Source organism: Mytilus californianus, unplaced genomic scaffold (genome assembly GCF_021869535.1).
Source record: "Mytilus californianus isolate M0D057914Y unplaced genomic scaffold, xbMytCali1.0.p SCAF_1, whole genome shotgun sequence".
NCBI classification, from domain to species: domain Eukaryota; kingdom Metazoa; phylum Mollusca; class Bivalvia; order Mytilida; family Mytilidae; genus Mytilus; species Mytilus californianus.
In genome coordinates, this window is record NW_026262581.1 from 129,959,825 (window position 1) to 129,983,975 (window position 24,151).

The following is a 24,151-nucleotide window of genomic DNA, read 5'->3' on the forward strand; positions in this document are numbered from 1 at the left end:
TCCCTCACTTTTGTCATAAGCCTTTGCTTTGTAAACAAACATTGCAACATTACTAAACTGCACTATAATTGGCTAACTCCCGTCTAAGTCCATCCAAGTTTCAAGAAAATATGATGACATCAATTCCTTGAAAGTTCGTCAAAGTTTTTGATCAAAGTTTTCTTTTTTTTTGTGTTGCGATTATTAAAACTTCTTCAAAAACTTTGAACAACAGTTACTGTTACTGATAGTTACTAGTAATGATTAATTTAACGACAGTTGAACAACAGACCACAGGAGTCTTGAAAACCTTGGAATAAATTAAAACAAATATGGTTCATGAAAGTTTTGTTTTATGAAAAACGACAGATTTTTTTCTATTTTCAAAGTGTATTGGTTTTATACATAATTAACTTAAAAAAATATTTACACTTACTTGTTCTGCCAACAACTATTTGGCACGGGGTTTCAAAAAACGTTTTTCGCCAAAACACATACATACAGATCGTAACTGAAAAAAAGATAATGATGCAAAATTAATTAGCATGCAATTTTATGGTAAATTTTGAACGCATGTTTTAAATTACATTTTCTTTTGCGGGATTCTCTAATGAGTTTGCTGATTATTTCGGTAAGAAGTCAAGCATTTTAGCCTTTTCCGTTAATTACCTCTACAAATGTTATATAATAACGCTATGATACAACCTGCCTTCTTTTATGTTTCAAATGCATATCAATATCATTAATTGTGTTTTATTAATTGTTCTTTAGAAAATCAAATGTTGTTCCTACTTTGAAAACCTTTTAGCTGTTTTACAGATACCTCGAAACTCATTTATATTATCAAATTTTAATCAGTGTAGTAAATCTATTTGATTTCAAAAATCTGAAGAAATGAAAATGAGATCAAATATCCTTCTTCATCCCATCATGCTCAACTTGACTTGTATATAGTTTGATCTCAGAATCGAGTTCAAATATTCGTAGACAATCTCCCCTTTGAAACAAGAAGAATTTGGCAGATTTTGAGGTTACTTTATATAAAGGTTTTTATTTCTTTCATATAACCAGGATTAGGCAAGAAATGATACATCTATCCGCATAACGCCATACTATTGAGCCTCTTGATTCATCTGACACCTAACAGTGATATTCAGTGTACTATTAACATGACATTAACAATGACACAGAAATTAACAATAATTAATTAAACGGCCTTCAACAATGAGTAAAATCCATACCTCATAGTCAGCTGTAAAACTAGCCCTTTTCAACTGATTTTTATAGTTTGTCTCATTGGCAATCATACCACACCTTATTTTTATATTAACTCATCAGATGGATACATAGCAGAAATATATTTAACAAAAACACAGAGTGGACGTGGCAGGGTACTTATTCATCACCACAACAAAAAGACACCAAGTACAGATCTTAGAGTACTCGTAGTTACTGACAGCTGGTTCAAAGCCAATAACAACTAATAAAAAAATCATGCATCTAAGACTTAAACATCGGTACACATTCAAAATCCAATGGATTTAGTGTAAAGACGCCTTTACAGTCAGAGAAAAATATGACCTTATGCAATGTACAGGTATCGACAGATTGTAGAGCCATGAATGTGCATATGTATATAAAAATAATATTTAGTTTGATTTAAATTTACGGATAACAAAATCAATATTAATACCAATAAAACAATATTCAAAGATCTTATTATAGTGTTGAATCGGTAACCTTTTAGAATAAGTTTATTTAAAGGATCGATAAGTTTACCCGGATCGTATCTAAATTTCCCGGCTCGGTGAACAACATCTCCGTAAAATTTGGATGTGCTATCCCGTTTGAAACAAGTTTTCTACTGGTACAACCAAACTTCCAAACCAAATCTTTATATCTATGGAATAATTTAGTAAAGGTTTTAAGCAATTTGTGGTAATGAAATCGCTGACTTAATAATTTACCAGTAATACATAGCTTACGTCCATTGAGATTCAAAACGTCACAACAGACACGGGCATAGCGAACGAGTTTTGATATATAATCACCGTAAGATGGTGCCAAAAGAACACCACCGTCCAAAAAAGAAAATTTACAATAGGGAAAAAAAATCGTTACTTTTGTCGTGTAGATTTTCCCGTGTAAAACTGAAGTATCTAAATCTAGGAAAGGACAGTTATTACGTTTATATTTGATTTATTTGAAGTAAGTTCCTTTGGGTAAATTTCGGGAGTATATTCAGAAAATTCTTGATTATTTAACGAAAAAAGATCATCAAGATAACGGTAAGTGTTGTTGAATTTATCAATTAAATGCAATTTAGACGGGTCTTTACTGAGTTTGGTCGTAAACTGTCATAACAGTACAAGAATAAGTCTGCTGTTGAAGGGACACAATTGGTGCCCATAAGAATACCTACAACCTGTCGATAAACTTTATTGCCGAAAATTAACAGCTTCAATCATCTCATCACACCTCCAATAAGTATATCTAGAATATTTACCTTTCTCATTAGAGAAAAAGGCTTTAAATGAGTTGCAGCAAATATATTTGCATTCAGATTTACAAAACGACCGTATAGGCTACTTTTTAGCTCACCAGGCACAAAGGGCTATGTGAGCTTATGCCATCACTTTGCGTCCGTCGTCGTCGTAAATTATTTCAAGAATCTTCTCTGAAACTACTTGGCCAAATACCTTCAAACTTTAACAGAATGTTTCTTAGGGTATCTTGTTTATAAATTGTATCCGAAGTTTTGATCAATCAACAAACATGGCCACCACGGCTAAAAATAGAACATAGGGGCCACATACAGTTTTTGGCTTATATCGCAAAAACTAAACCAAATCTGACAGGGGTAAAAATGTTCAATAGGCGAAGATCTATCAGCCCTGAAATTTCAGATGAACCGAACAACCCATTGTTTGGTTGCTGCCACTAAATTTGTGATTTTAAGGAAATTTTGCAGTTTCTGGTTATTATCTTGAATATAATTGAAGATAAAGATAAACTGTAAACAGCAAAAATGTTCAGCAAAGTAAGATCTACAAAAAAAGTATATGACCAAAATTGTCAATTGACCCCTTAAGGAGTTATTGCCCTTTAAAGACAATTTTACACAATTTGTTCATCATGTTTGCTAACATTTAAAAATCTTCTCCTCTGAAACTACTGGGCCTAATACTTCTAAACTCTAACTGAATGTTCCTTAGAGTAACTGGTTTATAAATTGTATCCGAAGTTTTGATCCAATAACAAACATGGCCGCAATGGCTAAAAAATAGAACATAGGCGTCAAATGCAGCTTTTGGCTTTTATCTCAAAAACTATAGCAGTTAGAGCAAAAGTGACATGAGTTAAAGTGATGAATAAGTCAAGATCTGTCTGCTAAGAAATTTTCAGACCAATTGGACCACCCATTGTAGGGTAACTGTCCGAAATAGTTTATTTTTATGAAATTTTACTGTTTTTGGTTATCATCTTTATAATATTATAATAGATAGAGAGAAAGTGTAAATGGCAAAAATGTTCAGCTAAGTATGATCTACAAATAAGTCAAATGATCAAAATAGTCAATTAACTCCTTAATGAGTTATTGCCCTTGAAACATTTATTTTTTACATTTTTCGTGCAAGTCTATTACTTTTTCAAAAATCTTCTTCTCTGAAACTACTGGGCCAAATACTTAAAAACTTTAATTGAATGTTCCTTAGGGTATCTAGTTTATAGATTGTATTCGGGGATTTGATCCATTCAAAAACATGGCGGCAGTTTCTAAAAATAGAACATAGGGGTCAAATGAAGTATTTGGCTTTCATCTCAAAAACGAAAGCAGTAAGAGCAAAACTGACAGGCATAATCATGATTTAGTCCCACGTGGGATTTTTTTTTAACAGCCACGAAAACAATAAAAGACCATGTTTTACAATAAATAAACCATGATTAAATATAAAATAATTTCTAAAAAAGGAAAAAATATATAGATTCATTTTATAAAAACTGTATATATATAATCATGGTTTAATCCCACCCATACGGAAAAAATCTTCATTTAGCATAGAAGGTGGGACTAAACCAAGATTATATATAGGATTCATTCTTAAAAAACTGTATATATATAATCATGGTTTAACCCCACCCATACGGAAAAAAATCTTCATTTAGCATAGAAGGTGGACTAAACCATGATTATATATAGGATACATTCTTAAAAAAACTGTATATATATAATCATGGTTTAATCCCACCCTTATGAGAAAATACTTCATTCAGCATAGAAGGTGGGACTAAACCATGATTATATATAAGATTCATTTTTTAAAAACTGTATATATATATAATCATGGTTTAATCCCACCTTCTTTGTTAAATGAAGTTTTTTTTCCATAGGTGTGGGACTAAACCATGATTATATCATACACACAGACAGACAAACTTTTTATGATAAACAATTATACACAAATTTTTATTCTTTTAAAATAATCATATATTTGTGACATATTTTTCATTCTTAATAAACCATGAATCATTAAACCCTATTGTAGTTCGAATTAATGTTATATAGGGGAACTAAACAATGATCTACAGTCTCCTACTATACCCCACTTAATGCAATGAGTGGGAAAGAACCATAATCCAAAGTATCCTACTACCAAATGCGAGGACGGAATAAAGCACACGAGCTTTACATTATTCTGATACATTTATTTTCTCTTGTCTAAATATGTTATCATTATAGTTTATTCCGCCCTTCATCTACAGTATGCTACTAAAGGCCCACTGAATACAAGTATATTTGAAAATAGACCATAATCTATAGTATCCTACTATAGTCCCACCGAATGTTATATATGTGGGAATAAACCATGATATATGGTATCATACTATAGTACAACTTAAAGTTCTGAACATGGGAATGAACCATGATCTACAGTATCCTACTTTAGACCCACTTAATGGAATATACGTGGAAATAAACCATGATCTATAGTATCCTACTATAGTCCCACCGAATGTTATATGTGTGGGAATAAACCTTGATCTATAGTATCCTACTATAGTCCCACGGTATGTTATATATATATGTGGGAATAAACCATAATCTTTAGTATTCTTCTATAGTCCCACCGAATGTTATATATGTGGGATTAACCATAATCTATAGTATCCTACTTTAGTTCCACCAAATGTTATGTATGTGGGAATGCACCTTGATCTATAGTATCCTACTATAGTCCCACCGAATGTTATATATGTGGGAATAAACCATAATCTTTAGTATCCTGATATAGTCCCACCGAATGATATATATATGGGAATGAACCATAATCTATAGTATCCTACTATAGTCCCACCGAATGTTATATATGTGGGAATAAACCATGATATATGGTATCATACTATAGTACCACTTAAAGTTCTGAACATGAGAATGAACCATGATCTACAGTATCCTACTTTAGACCCACTTAAAGTTCTGAACATGGGGATGAACCATGATCTACAGTATCCTACTTTAGACCCACTTAATGGAATATACGTGGAAATAAACTATGATCTATAGTATCCTACTATAGTCCCACCGAATGTTATATGTGTGGGAATAAACCTTGATCTATAGTATCCTACTATAGTCCCACGGTATGTTATATATATATGTGGGAATAAACCATAATCTTTAGTATCCTACTATAGTCCCACCGAATGTTATATATGTGGGATTAACCATGATCTATAGTATCCTACTATAGTCCCACCGAATGTTATATGTGTGGGAATAAACCTTGATCTATAGTATCCTACTATAGTCCCACGGTATGTTATATATATATGTGGGAATAAACCATAATCTTTAGTATTCTTCTATAGTCCCACCGAATGTTATATATGTGGGATTAACCATAATCTATAGTATCCTACTTTAGTTCCACCAAATGTTATGTATGTGGGAATGCACCTTGATCTATAGTATCCTACTATAGTCCCACCGAATGTTATATATGTGGGAATAAACCATAATCTTTAGTATCCTGATATAGTCCCACCGAATGATATATATATGGGAATGAACCATAATCTATAGTATCCTACTATAGTCCCACCGAATGTTATATATGTGGGAATAAACCATGATATATGGTATCATACTATAGTACCACTTAAAGTTCTGAACATGAGAATGAACCATGATCTACAGTATCCTACTTTAGACCCACTTAAAGTTCTGAACATGGGGATGAACCATGATCTACAGTATCCTACTTTAGACCCACTTAATGGAATATACGTGGAAATAAACCATGATCTATAGTATCCTACTATAGTCCCACCGAATGTTATATGTGTGGGAATAAACCTTGATCTATAGTATCCTACTATAGTCCCACGGTATGTTATATATATATGTGGGAATAAACCATAATCTTTAGTATCCTACTATAGTCCCACCGAATGTTATATATGTGGGATTAACCATAATCTATAGTATCCTACTTTAGTTCCACCAAATGTTATGTATGTGGGAATGAACCTTGATCTATAGTATCCTACTATAGTCCCACCGAATGTTATATGTATGGGAATAAACCATAATCTTTAGTATCCTAATATAGTCCCACAGAATGTTATATATATGGGAATGAACCATAATCTATAGTATCCTACTATAGTCCCACCGAATGTTATATATGTGGAAATAAACCATGATCCATAGTTTCATATCATAGGTCAATGAATGCAATATATGTGGGAATAAACCATGAAACCAAAGTATCCTACTAAAGCCCCACTTAATGCAATAAATGTGGGAATAAACCATGATCTATAGTCCCTTTTTAATATATATGTGGGAATAAACCTAGGCCTATATATAAAACACTACTATAGAAATACCAAATGAGGACGGAATAAAGCGCATGGTTAGAATAGAATACAATTTTCCTTTTTTCTGATCAATAATCCTACTATAGTCCCACCGAATGTTATATATGTGGGATTGAACCATAATCTATAGTATCCTACTAAAGTCCCATGGTATGTTATATATGTGGGAATAAACCTTGATCTATAGTATCCTACTATAGTCCCACTGAATGTTATATATGTGGGAATGAAACATAATCTATAGTATCCTACTATAGTCCCACCGAATGTTATATATGTGGGAATAAACCTAGGCCTATATATAGAACACTGCTATGAAAATACCGGATGCGAGGACGGAATAAAGCGCATGAATAGAATACAATTTTCCTTTATTCTGATCAATTCTTTTTTTTTTCCTCTTTAGTCTTAACTATGTCATGAATAATAGATTTTAAATCTGCACTATTTTTTAATAAAACCAAAGTGCTAGTGAGAGCACAACTTAATATTCATGTGTTATTATCCATCCTTTCCATTGATTCTTTGTTCACATTAGAAACAATTACTATAGAAATACCAAATGAGGACGGTATAAAGCGCAAGAATAGCATAGAATACAATTTTAAGTTTTTCTGATCAATAATCCTACTATAGTCCCACGGTATGTTATATATGTGGGAATAAACCTTGATCAATATATAAAACACTACTATAGAAATACCAAATGAGGACGGAATAAAGCGCATGAATAGAATAGAATACAATTTTCCGTTTTTCTGATCAATAATCCTACTATAGTCCCACCGAATGTTATATATGTGGGATTGAACCATAATCTATAGTATCCTACTATAGTCCCACGGTATGTTATATATGTGGGAATAAACCTTGATTTATAGTATCCTACTATAGTCCCACTGAATGTTATATATGTGGGATTGAACCATAATCTATAGTATCCTACTATAGTCCCACGGTATGTTATATATGTGGGAATAAACCTTGATTTATAGTATCCTACTATAGTTCCACCGAATGTTATATATGTGGGAATGAACCATAATCTGTAGTATCCTTCTTTAGTCCCACGGTATGTTATATATGTGGGAATAAACCTAGGCCTATATATAGAACACTGCTATGAAAATACCGGATGCGAGGACGGAATATAGCGCATGAATAGAATACAATTTTCCGTTATTCTGATCAATTTTTTTTTTCCTCTTTAGTCTTAACTATGTCATGAATAATAGATTTTAAATCTGCACTATTTTTTAATAAAACCAAAGTGCTAGTGAGAGCACAACTTTATTCATGTGTTACTATCCATCCTTTCCATTGGTTCTTTGTTCACATTAGACAAAATAAGCATAAAGTGCATATGCTTTATTCCGTCCTCGCATTTGTCCCACTATATAAACAATACATGAGAATAAACCGTGAATCATTTTATCCTACTTTAGTCACACTTTATATACGTAAACCATGATCAATGTTATCCTGCTATAGTCCCATTTTATGTAATATATGTTGAAATAAACCACGATTAAAAGGATTCTACTATAGTATGATGGTGAATGAATTACTGGCAAACATATTCATTTTCATTTGCTTTATTCCGTCCTCGCAGTTGTTCCTAACTTAGACCTTATAGTCCAAAAAGCATATAATAATTATAACCCCGCAAACAATGTATTGGGGTTATATAGGAATTACACTGTCTGCCTGTCCGTTCAACCGCCCATCTGTTCGTCAGATGTATGTCCTTCGGTATGCTGTCCGTTGTCCGTCCGTCCGTCTGTTAAAATATCTCGTAAGTGCAGCCCCTCCTTAACAAACGGACAGGCTCAATTGTTTTCGTGGTATTCTTGATGTCTAATCGTCATCTTGAAGAAGGAAAATATGTTATAAATGTAAAAATATGACTTAGTTATGAATTGAATTTTTTAAATTAATTGTTAAGATGAAGCGTACGATAAACATAGCTCGTCTTGATCATGTGGTAGTTCAATTTCATTATTTTTTACCACAATTTCGAGAATTAGGTCAAACGTCTGAACTAACATTGACCTATATAGATGTCAAAGAACAACGACATACAATTTGAAATGCAAGTTTATAATATCCACAAAACTCCCATACAGGGCAAGTCCTTTCATGTCAGCACGACCTATTAAGAGTTAAAGGTCAAGGCAATACAATTTAAAAGTATTATAATAAATTTCCCAACAAATTTCTAAAAAGGTCAAACGTCTGACCTGACATTGACCTATATTTATTTAAAATGTCAAGGTCATGCAATTCAGGAAGCAATATTTCATATGAGATTCCCAAAAAATGTATAAATAGGTCTAACGTCTGACCTGACATTGACCTATATTGAAGTTAAAAGGTCAAGGTCATAAAATTCAGGATGTAAAACTTTATATTAAATTCCTCAAAAATTTCACCTCTAAATAGGTAAAACGTCTGATTGATATTGACCTGTATTGAAGTTAAAAAATCAAGGTCATACAATTTAAAATGTAAAATTTTATATCAAATTCCCCCAAAATGTCTATATAGGTCAAACGTCTGACCTGACATTGACCTATATAGAGGTTGAAGGTCAAGGTCATATAATTCATAATGTAAAATTTTACATTAAATTCCCTTAAAATTTTTATATAGATCAAACGTCTGACCTGACATTGACCTATATTAAGGTAAAAGGTCAAGGTCATGCAATTCAGAGTGTAACATTCATATTATTCACAAAAACTCAAGCATGACCTATATAGAGTTTAAAGGTCAAGGTCATACAATAATAAAATGCAATTTTTATAATTTTTCCCAAAAAAATTCCTTGCCTCTTTTTTTATAAGAATGTCCCCCCAAAAAAAACCCTTTACAAGGCGTTGGGTAGAAATAAGTGTAATAAATCTATTTTAAATAAATATATCTTTACTTATCATGAAAAATGTGTATTAATATAATCATGGTTTAATCTCACCCCTATGGGAAAATAATTCAATTTGCATAGAAGGTGGGACTCAACAATGCTTATATATATATATATATATATATATATATATATATATATATATATATATATATATATATATATATATACACATGTACAGTTTTAAAAAAAAATGAATCCTATATATAATCATGGTTTAGTCCCACCTTCTATGCTAAATGAAGTATTTTTCCGTATGGTGGGATCAAACCATGATTATAGATATACAGTGTTTAAAGAATGAATCCTATATATAATCATGGTTTAGTCCCAACTGGGACTAAACAATGATTATGCCAACTGACATAGGTGAAAGTGTTAAACAGGTTTAGATATACCTGTCAAGTAATCTTCAGACCAATAGGAATACTTATTGTTTGGTTACTGTCCAGAAATAGTTATTTTTTTAGGAAATTTTACAATTTTGGGTCATGTATTATCTTTGATATTATTATAGAAAGAGAGAAAGTGTAAATGCCAAAGTTGTTCAGCAAAGTAAGATCTACAAATAAGTCAAATGCCTGAAACTGAAATTACAGGTGAGCGATATCAGGCTCTCATGAGCCTCTTGTTTATTTACCAAACGACCATTAGGCTACTTTTATTATTTTTCACTTCTATATCCTTGTCTGTTTTAACCAAGACTTGTACAAAACATCGGTATTAACATTTATCTTACCTCCTATACATTTCTAGGAATTGATTGGTTAAAAGCAACCGCGTGGAGACCGTGTATATCCCATATTGGGTTAATAGTCGGGGCTAATTTCAATACACGGTCAGTAGTGGTGTTACGTCCCTTTATAAAACAACACGGTGTTGAGGGAAAATCTTAAAAGTTTCAACAGACGAAGAAATTGATGATGAACGATTGAAATAAATTCATAAAACACATTTAAAGCTAACAAGTTTTTATTGTTGGCATTTGTTTTTGTGTAGACCAATGGAAGTAGGTTCTTAATACTAACGGCATTGAAGACTTGATCACTTTGATAGGCCACTAGTCTAAATACCACATGTTAAGATAATCGGTAAGATAAATTCGTTACATAGTGTGCTAGTGACCTAATACGATATATCGTATATCGTATTAGGTCACTTGTTCATATTGCCGAAGCTTTATAGGGTTTCAGTGGTGTCTTGTTCAAGCTTTATAATTTTCAGTTTAGTCTGTTATCTTCATGGTCATGGTCAATTTAAGGGAAACGTTTCAGTCTGTATTAGGCAGAAAATCACTTCCAATATTTTGAAAAAATACGCGAAAGATGAAATGAGAAAACTTTTTCACACGAAACTGGACATAACTGTTTTCCTTTTGGTACGTTACAAAATCACTTTTTATTATACCCGTAAATGTAATAGAAACACTTCTCAAGATCTTCTTATGTGAATAGAAAAGATTTTTATTCTATTGTACATGGCAATAGAAACACTTTCTACAGTCCATGGATGACGGAGAAAACGCATTTTTATTTTGTTTTAGGATATGTACATAAAGGAAACATTACCAATTTTGCACATCTTAAAAGAGAATTTTTTTTTATCAAAAGTCAATTCTCGCCATCTTTGCGTGAATTCGAACCATTTTCATTTTCCTCTTTTAAAAGAATTAAAAAAGAACATTTTCTTTTGCACAAAGTCGCTTTCTTGTTTATTGAGATCGTGCTGAACATGCTATTTGAAGTTATGCAAACCAAAGCCAATCAATATGTTAATGGCATAATGTAGTACACACTTCCCATCTGTAAAAAACACTGGAAATAAGTTTCCTTTACTCAACCTCTTATCTTTTCATTGCATAATAAACAACCCCTTATTATGATTTTCTCTTTTATATATATATTACCACGCGAACCACTTCCTCTTATTTCTACAATGAAAACACTTCCTCCTTCACGCAATAGCGAAAGAAACACTTCATCTTATATTTACAGTGAAAACACTTCCTCCTTCATACAATAGCAAAAGCAACACTTCCTCTTATATTTACAATGAAAACACTTCCTCTTCACGCAATAGCGAAAGAAACACTTCCTCCAAATGCAAATAACTAGCTTTCAGTAACTGCGAGTACTCTTATATCGTTGATTTTTGTCTATTGTTTTATGTTAGTTGGTTTATTTGTGCTTCGTACCGATTTATTGAGTTAAGCCCTTTGCAACTGACTTTTACAGTTTGTTCTTATGTTGTGCTGTAACACCTCTCTCTCATGTTAGGGGAGGGTTGGATGCTCAGAAATGTGTTTAACCCCGCCACATTTTCTATGTGTCAGTCCCAAGTCAAGTACATGTAATGCAGTGGTTGTCGTTGTTTCATGTCTGTCATATTTGTTATACGTAAATTGTTTTGTTATAAATTAGGCCGTCAGTTTTCTCGTTTGAATTATATCATATTTTTCATGCCGGGGCCTTTTATAGCTGACTATACGGTATAGGTTTTTCTCATTGTTCAAATCTCTGGTGGATAGTTTTCGCATTGCCAATCTTATTTTTCATACATGTTATTTTCCGTTTACATGATACAGGAGTCCCACTTTTTCACTTATATACACGATACTGAAAAACTTTCTCAAGCACAAATAAATCGGTCAGTCAATATAAAAATTATAATTATTTTATGTAAAACCACGTTTAAAAAAATACATATTTTGACGGCATTTTTAGTTAGATTTTCACAAACCATGTGTTGAAAGACGCAGAATTGTCTAAAGTGTTATTGTTTATTTGGTCATATTTTTTTCTTCGGTTATTTTTGTTTTCTCCTAATGAGAATAAGTATTGAATTTATTTACAATTTAATTTGAATGGAATATATGGCAACTTTTTTGGACAAAAAATAAATTTTGTGTTTATATCATCAGAAATTGGTAATTAGCGCTTCACAACAAATATATTACCAAATAAGCAAACTAAACGTATGACAGTCCTTTTTCTATTGGTATCAAATTGATTAAAATCCAACCAGAAATGGCCCCTCAATATTGTTTTGAAATATATAGTAACAAATTGTAAGTGACAAATCCTTATGGCCATGTACTATATATCCCACACATTCTTTCGTTCATAGAACGAACACAATACGTATTCTTTACATTTCCTTTTACTACAGAACACATGTTGTATTCCCTTATCTTCTTTTAATCACGCAAAACTATGTATAAAAAGGATATACTGAAACGCAATATTACAACACGTCAATATTATATACTTTTTACGTTAACATTCGACGTTACCAAAAGTGACACCAATATCGTTCTAAACAATTATTAATACAGAAATTCATGAAACACAATTAACCTCACTAATTACAAAATATTGGGGGGGGGGGGGATGTTCTGCTCTAATCCCAGGGGATTTGTCAGGTTTTTTTTAAAGTAATACTCAATAAGATTTGTGCGTTAAACTGTATCCGATGTATCATTTAACAGTTACCCTATTGGAATGTTTAAAACAGAAGTCTCTATAAAAGTAGTCATCGTCACATCGGCAAAATATTTTTTCGCATTGGAAAAGCTTTTTTTTGTTCTGTGTTAAAATAACACACACTATTACCAGCTATCGGAACTGTAGATGCAACAGATAACACAGATAAAAAGCTGCTGTAAGAGATAGTAAAATCAATTGTATTGCAATGAAAATTGGAACAACCGACACAAATCTGCTGTACACGATAGCAAAATCAGTTGTACTGCAATGGAAATCGGAACAACCAACAAAAGTCTGCTGTACACGATAGTAAAATCAATTGTATTACAATGGAAATCGGAACAACCAACAAAAATCTGCTGTACACGATAGTAAAATCAATTGTATTACAATGGAAATCGGAACAACCAACAAAAATCTGCTATAAACGATAGTAAAAACAATTATCGCAATTTTGGATCATCAATGCTCTTCAACTTCGTACTTATTTAGCCTTTTGATTTTTTTTATTCGATTGTCACTGACGAGTCTTTTGTAGACGAAAAGCGCGTCTGGCGTACACAATTATAAGCCTGGTATCTATGACGAGTTTATTGTTTACAGCCTCGTCATTTGGTCTCTGGTGGATAGTTGTTTCATTTGAAATCATAACACAATTCGTTGATGAGGTTTTTGGATGGCAATTGAGAACACAGATCCTAGTGTATATGCCGTAAGGAAAGACGGTAATAGGATGAGAATAACAAAGAAACTATCTATCTGTCTTTACTGAATGTCTAACGTGATGTACTCAACTATAAGAAACAATTACGAGACTTTGTATCAGTCTCACTTAACACCTTCGTTTCTATTTATGATAATCAAACAAAATTTAGGATTGAATCGTTTACATTATGTTCTATACGTAGCAGTGACGTGACTATGATATCTTCAAATGTTCATAAACCATCTCTTAGATCCTCTTGTTTTGTATGTACAATCAAGTCAGCACGTACTGCGCAGTTTTTTCTTGCACTGTTATCTAACAATGTAAATTCTTACAATGTTGAACAGTTGAGAGAGACTTCTTATATAAACAGTAAATGCACTGGTGTTTGATTCACTCAGTTAGGGTATAGTCAAAATAATCAACTGACAAAGTGTTTAGTTAAACCTCTTTTTATTATTATGTAAACTAAATAATTATACATGGCAACATCTTCAAAAGAAATAAGGATGCAATTCAACACTAACAATAACATTCAGAATTTGGAACTATAGTCAATATATCAAATATATTTTTGGTTAACTTGTGTTTTTTTTTTATTTTCTCTTTCTTTAGAATTTACCCGATATCTCATTTTGTTTATATCATTATGTATACATATATGATGCCTTTAAAGAAAGGTCTATTGTTTTAAACGTATCAAGAGCATTTAGATGCTTGAAATACCGTATTGGAGTTATTAGTTATTAGCTAAAGCTTTATACCATAACAACCGGAGGTCATATCAGTTTCATATTTGGATTGCAGGTTCAAAGTGTGCTGCGTTTATGCTTTTGTTACTTGAGTGTATGTAGATATAAGAAGAATTGGTATGAGTGCCAATGAGACAACTCTCCATCCAAGTCAAAATTTATAAAAGTAAACCATTATAGGTCAAAGTACGGTTTTCAATACGGAGCCTTGGCTCACACCGAACAGCAAACTATAAAGGGCCCCAAAAATTACTAGTGTAAAACCATTCAAACGGGAAAACCAACGGTCTAATCTATATATATGTATATATAAAAAAAAAATGTGCATGATTTTGTCATCGTTTTCTTCGATTATAATTATACTTATGCACCTAGAGCTGCAGTTATATATTTCTCTTTAGAAAAAAGGAAATTGACTATTTAATAACTAAAATCGGCATGTTTGTTATAAAGTTTTGAGTTTAAACATCATTTGGTGTCTTTTGATCGATATAAGTCATGGTATGAAGCGGACCGTATGGTTTCTGTAGTGTCATTTATTTTAACTGAATAGAAAGGCGATATATGTAAAATCTTTAAATTTATTATCACGTAAAGAAAATCACCATCTACTAATCTAGTATATAGTGCACACCAAAAATTGAGCTAGCTTATTGTAGATCTTAGAGTAACACGTACTTATTAAGGTGCCTTTGGTGCGCTTTCTGCATTTATATAATACCAACTATTTGGAGGGAGTTGCATTTTATTTCTATGGAATTCTTAAAAATTTTTTTTAGCCTACTTTTAGACAGATTGATACTATCTATACGGATGAGCAAAAAAGATGCAAAAAGGGTTGCAGATGTTAAGAGAAATTCTGTAATAATTGACACAAAACTACTGTGAATGACATTTTTTCTTTCTGTAGCCTTCACATATACAAAAAATTCTTTATACAAAATAAATAACAAAAAATACTGGAAATACTTGTAAGCTGCACTAATCAAAACAACACAATTACATAGTCCAGTCCTGGTCCCATTGACTAACTTTTCAGTTTTCCTATTTTTTGCTGACAATTCAGTTCAGTTTAATTGAACATTTTATTTACGTCTCGCCTCACGCTATATAGATGATGTTCTCTCACTAAATAATACAAATTTGGTGACTTTGTTGAACGAATCTATCCTATCGAACTAGAGATAAATGATACTACAAATACAGTTAAGTCTGCCTCATATCTTGACTTACATCTAGAAATTGACAATGAAGGTCGGTTGAAAACAAAACTTTTCGACAAAAGAGATGATTTCAGCTTCCCAATTGTGAACTTTCCATTTCTATGTAGCAACATTCCAGCAGCGCCTGCATACGGAGTATATATCTCTCAATTGATACGATATTCCCGGGCTTGTGTTTCCTATCATGATTTCCTTGATAGAGGATTGCTGCTTACAAGGAAGCTACTAAGCCAAGAGTTCCAAATGGTGAAGTTGAAATCATCCCTTCGTAAATTTTACGGACGCCATCACGAGTTGGTTGACCGTTATGGAATAACCGTTTCACAAATGATATCGGATATGTTCCTTATGTCGTAACTACAATACCCTTCCCTTTTCACGAATGTGACTTACCGAATTAGACTATTTACCGGATTTGTAATAACATAAGCAACACGACGGGTGCCACATGTGGAGCAGGATCTGATTACCCTTCCGGAGCACCTGAGATCACCCCCAGTTTTTGGTGGGGTTCGTGTTGCTTAGTCTTTAGTTTTCTATGTTGTGTCATCTGTACTATAATTTGTCTGTTTGTCTTTTTATTTTTGTCCATGGCGTTGTCAGTTTGTTTTCGATCTATGAGTTTGACTGTCCCTCTGGTATCTTTCGTCCCTCTTTTATGCATACAATTACACAATACAATTATAAAACACACATTTTTTATACATAAGCCAATCTGTACAGATTTATGAGAGACGATAACAACTAAAAACACATGTATATACACACATTAATAAATATCAAACATCAATAGTAAAAATATACAGCATAATTATTTATTTATTATTTTACAATATAGAACTTCTCGGCATCTTTTCAGAATAAAATTACAGGTTTTGGCACATAATCTAATAATATCTTGATTAGAAAATAAGAATACCAGTCTATAAAACTGTGACACTGACAAACTGCCAATTAGTCACTGAGGTCAGGCAGGACTGGACTTAGTACCAAATTACATAAGTAAGAAACCACACATCGACAAAATAGATACAAATAAATAAACCAAATATGTGGATTAAGTTTATGTACACAACCATACTGGATAAAACTAATAGTTTAAACGGTATCGATATCTACAGACGTTGTAAAATTTAAACACACGCCAAAATTATATCACCAAATTATGATTATATCCCTCTTTGTTAAGCAATGTATGATACATCCCTTTGTTTTCAGAATATTATGATAATAGGATATGATATGATTGCCAATGAGACAAATATCCCCCCCCCCCCCGAAGATCAAAAGACCAACACATAAACAACTAAAGGACACTGTTGTACGACACATGCCTATGTTTTCAGCTATTATTTTTACAAAAGTTCTGTCGAACTGTTTATCGAAGTTAAACAACCTGAATATAAATCATATTTTTTTTCGAATCCTTTTAGAAGCAGTACATAGACTAGTTTGTAAAAGCATACATAACCCTTAGTTTTAACACATGTTATTTACTCGAAGTAAAATGAATTGGACATAAGTAAATCAAACTTATGTAGTCATCTCCGAATTACAATATATAGCAGTATACAATGTTAATATGAGCATGTAGTTTGTTTTGATATTTTCAATACTTTAAGAATCTGTTTCGAGTAAAGTGAAAACAAAACTATCAAATGATCATGCTAAAACAATGTTTCACCTTTTGTCCTCTCTGGCCTTCATTTACATGAAAAAAGTCCAATAAAGTTCTCATATCAGCTTTATGGAATTCCTTCCTCAGCCGTTATTTAGACAAGCGTTTTGTCGAAATTACCATTCAATATAAAACCTGGGAGAAGCATCTCACTCATAAATATTTCTTAGCCTTCTATAAACAGCAACTAGACTGATTGTTTAATACGATCGGGTTAGAAAAAGGAAACATAGAAAACTCTTAAGACATTTGACTTTAAAATGTAATCAAATTAATGGGTACAAGCCTTTTCGTAAGCAAAAAAGATAATACATCAATATAATAAGACTGAATAAGACCCTTGATTGGTATTTTTATGAGCTGTAGAACAGTGCAAATGGATTATCAATGAACATTTATATTAATGAAAAATAAACTGAAAAGTTAAACATTACCGAATAGCAATCCCCGAGAAATGATAAACTTCTTAACAGTTCTAATAAAAACGTTATGAAAACTTAATGACGAGAAAAGTCATCAATAAATATGGGTTTAGTATCTACAAATCACGAAGTCATAAGACATTAGAGAAATGACGATTTTTATATCCTAACCAAAATTGATAGTTCTGATACATGTTAGTGGCTTCTTTAATTTTCTGTTTACCATCAATAAAGATCCATCTTTAAAACAATCTTTTAAACTTTTGAAAAGTCAAGATAAAAACAAATGTGTTACATGAAATAAAAAAAATATCAAAGGTATAAAAAAGCATAAAGAAGAAGGTATAATAAGGCCCAGGTGTTTGTCCACTTGATTTAAAAAATCAAAAAGTATTTATTACTCTATCCTTCAGATGTTCAAAACATTAGTCTGTCGGACATCAGTATTTATTTTTTTGAATTTTGTCTAACGTATTTATATAAGGGCTTCAAACTTCTTGCATTTAGTGCAAAACAGTAAAACAGGAAAAGTAGCTCCATTTTAGGATTTTGTCATTAATATGAAGATATAAGCAACAACTTTACACAAATAGATATTTCTACAAAGTGTATTTAACAAAGATGTTCATGTGTGTAAAATATCTTTTTGGGAAAAACTGTTGCTCATATATATATTTTTCGAAAACAATACGTGAAATGGCTATTTTTATATGAACTCATAATGACACCACATGTTAGCTTTATGCACTAAAGTGTCTAGATTATATTAATCTGAATAGTAACATAGTTTTGAAAGGCTTGAATAAGTTTACTATTTTTGCAATTTCAGGGGCAAAATAATAGCTCTTGTCATACCTCTTTCTTTGAGCGATGGTTACTTGAACAGGCTGCTATAAATGTAAAATAAACTTAAATGTCTTTATGTGATGTTATGTTAGGCATTTATTTGTTACTTTTTTGGAACTTGCCCACGCAAAAATTTTAAAGTGTGACCAGTACAGACACCGTGTCAGAATCTAATGCATATTGGGTTATATTTTCAGCGACTGTGATTGGTTTATAAGCACTACGAATGGAAATCCAATCAATAGCGTTAAGTTTTTCCTCTTTATGGTGCACGCACAATGAAATTATTCACAAATCCTTAAAGTTCTGAAACGATTAAAAAATGAAATGTGAGAAGATGAAGTATTAAATTATCTGGCCTCCTTTATGACGTTATACTTACCAAGCTTTTGTGATCTATAGATTATATGTAGGAATCAAGTGGTCCTTTGCTGTTCATTTTTGCACTCATCTTGCAGTATCAAACTTTCGTTTCGGATAAAATAACATCAGTTTTCAGAATAAAATTAAAAACACGGATTGAATATTTCCTCTTTATATTTTGATACAGTGTAAAATACATCTGTTATGAAAAATACAATCATCCTTTGATCCCAGGAGATTCATTGATCCACAGAACATTTACCAAATGTTTACGTTTAACTCCAACAACATTATAAAAATTCAGAATACAATACGATAGTACGATACAGATAAAAATCAAAGTATTTCCAAATCAGATGATGTCTTGTTTTGCAAGCTGCAACCATTATTATGCCCCAGAGTACAACGTCCCAAATGAGTCAAATCCGGCTTAAAATGAAATCATTTTGAAAATATGCTTTCTCTGAGTGAAGAATGAATCCAGTGCATTAGCATAGCTTATATAGCGTGTTATCATTGATAATTGAGACATGAATATGTCCGACCGAGTCAGACATTGTCATCTATTTTTATTACTGATTTAACTATGTCTACAGTTGTGGTTTTTCTTTGCTTCACTACCACTTACTGGTAATTGTCTAATGGACTGAAATGAAAAACAAACACACTGAAACAAAATTTCAAAAATCTTTTTAGAAACAAAAATTGACAACTTTTAAGGGACATTTGAACCGAAACGTTGGACATATGAATGTCATAAATCTATATTTTTTTCAAAGTAAAAACATAAAAATAACTAATGCATAATTGGCTAGATAAAATTTGCGAACAAGAATAATTTTAATGTTAAAAAGTGGCGCCAAACTGTATGTATGTTTAGTTTATTACTGTTGTATTTTTAATTTTGTGTGTGCTTTTCTTCCTTGCTGGCAGGTAGGTTTTGAAAGTTTAACTGACACAATCTTGATCTCACTGGCGGTAGACTATTCATCTTTGAAGGGATTGTCATGCTGATCACATGGAAAATGAATAGGATGAGATGCCCAATGAAACAGGTATCACGTGTGTTTTTTTTTTAATTGATCGCCACTCATGAGATGCTATCTTGGATTATGGTGCTGCTTTAGTTAGTATCATATGTTTTCAAAATTTACAAACATTTAATCATAACCATTTTTTTATGAATAAAATTGCTTAAAATACGTTATCTTATCTTTAGGAAATATTTTACAACTAAATCAAATTGTGTAATTATTAATCGACCAAAGAATTAGAATAGTTGGTAAATTTTCCTGTGAAATCCTGGCGATACTAACGCTTTTCTGTTTTTTAGCCAGTGTGGTGATTAAATGTTAGTTGGTCAAGTAACGAATGATAGAATGTACCGGAAGGGTTTCACACAACTTTTAATAATTGCATAGGGTCTTTCAGATACGTGGTGGTTATCGACAAATATTAAAGAACACCAAGCAGCCTCTTAGTCTTACTATTAGCTCATTCCTTCTTATTTGGTGACCACCCAGCAACTGTAAAAATGAAGAACAGCAATGAAATGTTGTTCCTTTTGTATTCTACAGTCATTTTTCAGTATTCAGTCTAGTGTTGTTTGTCTCATGCATATTCACTCCATAGCCTTTCCTTTTCGACATATCAGTCAGCGTTAACTAATAACATCATTTATCACTCGATTTAAATTACAGAGCCCCTCTATGTTATCATTTTAAAGCACGTCAACTTGTCAAATATACTTATATCTGGCACACTATTGCCATAGAATTTTTCCAATAGTACCGTACTTGATCTCCGGTACTTGATGTTTCAATTTTTGATAAACAGCAAGTGGGAACGTGTTCGCGTTATCAGACTAATTATATGATTACAGAATTAGATATTACTTATGCAGCAATGATTAAAACAACTCGTGGAATTTGTATGAAGAGATAATTGGAGGTTTCTGACAGATGGTTAAAGGAGGCTTTATTTATAACATACGAATAAACAACAAAATAAAATAATTGAAGCAGCAAAGCTGATAACATAGCTTCCTTGTTTGTTAATCAAATCTTATTGCGATAAATACCACTAACCGTAAAATATTTTATACTTTGATGGATTAATATCCGTAGCAATTATATCAGTGGGATGGTTCAGTGAAAAAATAAGTTATCAATCTTATTATTTATACGAATTTAATCATACAGAATGTTGTTTTCTACCTGACTGAGTTATCCATTTATAAAGCTTCAATAATTGACCAGAGAAAAGTTAACACGAATTTTGGCATTTTAATAATTAGAAATTTGTTATTCATACAGTAGCATCGACAAGTAAAAATTCTATGGCAATTGAAATAGTGTTTCTTGACTAAGTTATGTTACACTTCGCTTATATATTTATATATATTTGTTGATATGTTGTACTCTTGTTTCTTTCTTGCTTTAAAGGAAATCATCCAAAAACTTTTGTAAAATAAAGTCTTTTTGTTGCCCACTAATTTTGTTTATATAAAAGTGAACTCTCCAGTTTATGATGCCATTGTGTGTGTTTCCTTGACAACAGAGATAACTGTATGTAGTCTTTTTGCTGTATCCGTATTAAAGTATTTTAAAAGATGGAGATTGCGTATCTGCCAAAAAAAATATTTCAAGTCATTAATTGACCGTACATAACCTATGAGATTCCGTGATGATTATAGATACAATGGGATTAGATAGACGTGTGAGTAACAGCATAATGAAATCAGAAGGCCGTTATGTTTTAAACACCATTCGGTTGTAAAACAATAGATATGCTTAAAAGTTTGACTCTTCGTACTCGATATTTAGTTTTTTGATAGGAGTGTCTGAATACAAACATATAAAAATAATACATTATACAGAATCATGACATGATACATAATAAATTATAAGAAGAATTACCAAAAATATTGGAGTACAGACTACTAAAACTACAAACTCCCGACTTCTCCGGAAAGGTATACGTACAAACGAAGACAAACAACAACAGCAAACAACACAGGGCCCAGATAGTCTCACTTGAGACAGGTACAAATTGAAGTGGCTTTTTCATGCGCACGTACCCTTTTTTGCCTATCTATGCCATAGAAGCAAAACAAATAAAAAACCTGAACAGTCAAGCTCCCAACAGGATGACCACTAATTTGAACATGGAAATAAAAAGCACATAATTTTGAAATCATGGTAAACATATGCTCTGTGCTACAGGAAGATAATTATGGTGGCCACATCTGTTGTTTTGAATACTGCCGTTAAATATAATACGACAATACTGATCAAAGGTTTTCATGTCACTTGAAGAGTTACATTAGTCTTTGTAGACATGCTATTTTTAATCAAAGAAGATACAAATTATCGTGATTATACAGCAACATGATTTTCCTGTAATTGAATGGATATTTTATTCCAATTTTAGGATGAAATTCAGTTTAAACATTTACAAAGAACCATTCATTTTTTAAATGTCATAAACAAAGCGTTATTGACATGCAATATAACGAAATAAATTTCTGATACGTAGCACATAACGACCCATTATTTTAAGATCATACTTTTAATTTAAAACGAACGGAAAGGAATGCAGTGAAACAAACAAACATGTGTCAGAGATAGTGAACTCGTCTCGGTAATGAAACGCAACATCTGCAAGTCTTACAGATTGGAATGGCCTTTTTCAATGAGGTAGAGTAATATTTTAATCAGTTACATTCCTATAGAATTTCAATATCTGAACAAAATATTTACTACTTAATATCCTTGCTATTTTAGCCTTCCTTAATTTCACATTGCAAAATTATTGTTGTATTAAGTTGACAGTATACTAATCACTGGATTATACATTTTTATATTCCTGTTCTACTATTTGTTTTCCCTAACATGTAAAAAAAAAAGTTTATGTATGATTTATGGTCAAATAATAGACTTTGATGCCGTTACTAATCTATATTAAGGAAAATGTCAAAATACATACAAAACAAATCATTGTTAAAGTGGCGCTTCACTCATCGAAAAAAGTACAACAAAAATACCGAATTCCAAGGCAAATTCATAAAGGGAAAGTCCATAAAAACTGAAAAATGATCAAACGCTATCAAACAACAGTCATCGTCAATCCTATTTAGACACAATGGTTTCCGTGGATAACTTTTTTTTCTTAAAAGAAGAGTGGGATTGCAAAAATTCATAAAAATACCAGGCTCATCACTTGGTACGCCTTCTGGTATGACCCTTATTTAAAACAAGAGATCCCTAAGGGTCCGTAATAGGATATTGAACGCTAATCTCATATGATTGTATATAGAATTTGCTTTATTTGAATTATCAACCTGTTACTAAGAAAGTCCCAAACATTGTTCCTGAAATCGTTTTCCCCAATTGTCGCGGACGCCTCACATTTATAGCTTGGGAATCACTTTCCAACGTTAGCTCAAACACTCTCTGGGAATAAGAGTCCCAAAAAGACCCAAAACTTTTTTCATTTCATTATTATTCCCAATTTCATTTTTCTATGAACTTTGAACTAGCTCTAACAAGTTAACAAGGAGTTAAAAGGTACGGATGCCACAAAGATTTGGAAATGCTTTTTTTCGTTAAATCGTTGTCTGTCGTTGCCGTCCGTTCACTTTTACAAAAATCTTCTGCCCTGACAATACTTGACAAAACTTAAGCAAACTTGGTCACAATCATCAATGTACAAATGTAGTTTGAAAGATTACTCCGCCACCCAACTAACATGGCTACAATTGCTAAACACAGAACATAGAGAAAAATGTTGTGTTTAAAAACAAGAATAAATAGAGAAAAATGTGCAGAACTACCTACTGTCTATTTACATCAAAACTTTCAGACGACTTCTTATAAGAGTTATTGGCA

The 24,151-nt window shown here is 32.0% G+C and overlaps 1 protein-coding gene across 3 annotated transcripts in view; it reads left to right on the forward strand.

Annotated features, from left to right (window-relative positions):
* Positions 1-24,151, forward strand: part of LOC127713648 (pyrokinin-1 receptor-like) — a 58,140-nt gene that overhangs the window by 6,767 nt on the left and 27,222 nt on the right. The window contains exon 1 of one of the 3 annotated variants that reach the window (XM_052219805.1): positions 20,201-20,317. The exons of 1 other annotated variant lie outside the window; for it this stretch is intronic. The gene's annotated coding sequence lies outside the window, so the exon portion shown is untranslated. Of the gene's footprint in view, positions 1-20,200; positions 20,318-22,798; positions 22,961-24,151 lie in introns of those variants that run through there. One more of the 3 variants, XM_052219803.1, reaches the window with a different exon arrangement.